We start from the raw sequence: 2,870 nt of genomic DNA, 5'->3' as shown, positions 1-2,870 counted from the left end.
ATTATTATTATTATTATTATTATTATTATTATTATTATTATTATTATTATACCTTATACATACATATATTCTGAAGGTAATTTTATACACAATATTTTAAATAATTTTGTACATGAAAAAGGAACGTTGGTACTTACCTGTGATACGTTCATTTCCAGAAGATAAGGTCCCAGCTTCCTGAATAGTGGGTAGCTCCTCCCATTTAGCTCCTATAGCCAGGAAGACAAAAGCTGACAAGGCTATGCCTGGTCCCTCCTATGAGAGCCAGTCACCAGAAAGGCAACAGCCAAACCAAAAAATTGTTTGACTTAAAACAACAAACTATTAACCAAAACCATAATGGACAGACAGGAAAAACGTCAGTAACAATGGCATGGTGTAAGAAGAGAACTTTAAACTCATCTCTCACCAGGTGATATCTGGATACGATGCCAGCACCCAAGGGTGGGCAGGATGCTGAGACTTTATCTGCTGGAAATGAATGTATCACAGGTAAATACCAACATTCATTTTCCCAGGAGACAAGGTCCCATCCTCCTGAATAGTGGGATTTACCAAAGCCCCTCTGAGCTAGGGTGGGATGTGTGACTAGGAGGCAGGGAATCTCGATACCACCTGTTGAAGTACCCATCTTTCAAAAGCCACCTCAGCGGACTGGAAAAAGTCTAGCTTGTAACGTCTCACAAAAGTGAAAAGGGACTTCCAGGTCGCTGCTGTGCAGATCTCAGCCAACGATGCAGAGGTGGCCAGGACTGCCAAAGTCACGGCGCTCCTGGTGGAGTGGTCCACCACTACCTCCGGAGGGGACAGGCCCAGTGCCTCATAGTAAGCCCCAGTGAAGTCTCTAATCCACCTGCTAAGGATAGAGAAGGAGATCTTGGTCCCAAGGGATCTGTGGTTGAAGTAAATGAAGAGGCACTCATCCTCTTGATGTATATTATAATGGCCCTCCTTGCATCTAAGGTATGCCATATCTTCTCCAAATCTTTTTTTTTTTTTTTGGTTAAGGACAGATGTCCTGGGAGACATGGAAGGCCGAGTTCACCTTGGGGGATGGATGGATATGGTCATAGCACCACCGAGTCAGAATGGAATGTGTTGAGGCCCTCCCAAATCGACAGCACGTTCAACTTGGAGATGAGGCACGCCAAGGTGATGGCCATGAGGAACAGGATCTTCCAGGAGAGGTGTTTTAATGACGCCCCCCCCCCTCAGGGGTTCAAAAGGAAAAACTATCAGTGCCTTAAGGGCTGTGTGGAGATGCCACGAAGGGAACCTGTGTCTTGTTGATAGTGTCTTGTTGGTCACTCCCTTCAGGAGCCTCTTGATGTGAGGATGTGATCACAGTCTAACTGCCTTCCTATGAGGAAGGATGGAGGTGATTGCAGCCACTTGTCTCTTGACGGTGTTTGATCTTAACCCCTGGTTGATGCCATCCTGGAGGAACTGGAACAACTCCGAGAGGGAGAAGCTGGATAGATTGACTTTCTTGAGCTTGGACCACCTGCTGAAAGTTCTAAAAGTGTATTCATAGATCCTGTTTGTCAACAAACTCTGGAGCCAAGATTGATTCGACCACTTGTGGAGAATATCCGCACTTCAACAACATCTGTCGTTCAACCTCCAAGTGCGAAGGTGGAGCCAAGCTGGCCCTTCCCATAGGAGGGAACAGGCGTGGCCTTGTCTGTTTTTGTCTTCCTGCCTATAAGAGCTAAATGGGAGGAGCTACCAACTATTCAGGAGGATGGGACCTTGTCTGCTTGGAAAAAAGTTTGTGTACATTACACCACCAGAAAGCAAAGGTAACACTATCTCAGCCATCCATGTGGAAAATTTTGGTTTTGGGAATATTTTAGATTTCAGAATTCCAGATAAGGGAGATTCAACCTGTATATACACATTTACATCAGAAACCTACAGCATCACTTGCATTTCATGTCCCCTGCTGACACATAACACTGTTGATGAGTGTGGTGTGTGTGAAAATAACCCACACTTTCCTCCTAGTCCTTACCCTACATTTATCCCAAGATACAGAGATCATAAATTTCACATACATACCAATTGGTATACAGAATAAAGAAGTCTGAAATCCAATCTATATTAGCTTGGATATAAAAGACACATACACATACATGTTAGATCTAATGACAAATGTTTGAGGAAGGATCAGAAACCAGAGTGGCATGTATGAGATAGTCTAATCAAGCTTTCCAGTGGTCAAAAGTGCTAGCCATGGTTATTCCCCTGCACCCAATACCTTTCTCTGATTTTCACCAACATTAGCATGTGCTGAAGGAAAAAGCAAGCATTTCAAAACAAGGAGGAACATTTTGCCCAGCTGGATTGGAGGAGCTTTCTTGAGATTGCCTCTGCAACCCTATGGTCTTCACATACCTTTTTGAAGCTTTTTACATTATCACACAACTCAACTATTTTTTAAAAAAAGTCCAGAGAATTTTGTGTGATGAGAATAAAACCCAAACTGCATTGATTTTCAGCTTATCCCAAAGCAGAAATTGTTGTTTTATTGTACATGCATTGTGCATACAGCTCTCCTTCATCTACATATACTGAAATATATAGGGGGGGAAAAGCTCACACAAGAACATGATCTGGCAATATATGTCACATTTAATCCCAGGAAATTCTGGCCAAATTGAAAATATTTTATGTTTCAATAAACCGGAAGGTTAAAAGTAAAAAAGCAATTAAAAAAAACCACCCAGACACATCATAAGGTTTAAATTTTATTTCTTTGTTGTATTAATTATTTCCGAAGGCATTTGGCACCATTTTGTTGCCTAACTTTGCAGCAAGTACAAGAGGCATTTCAGAATTTTTCAGATCATAATCTAAGCTTCAGCTAA

This window comes from Sceloporus undulatus, chromosome 2, assembly GCF_019175285.1.
Source record: "Sceloporus undulatus isolate JIND9_A2432 ecotype Alabama chromosome 2, SceUnd_v1.1, whole genome shotgun sequence".
NCBI classification, from domain to species: Eukaryota; Metazoa; Chordata; class Lepidosauria; order Squamata; family Phrynosomatidae; genus Sceloporus; species Sceloporus undulatus.
Note: the sequence above shows the minus strand (reverse complement) of the source record.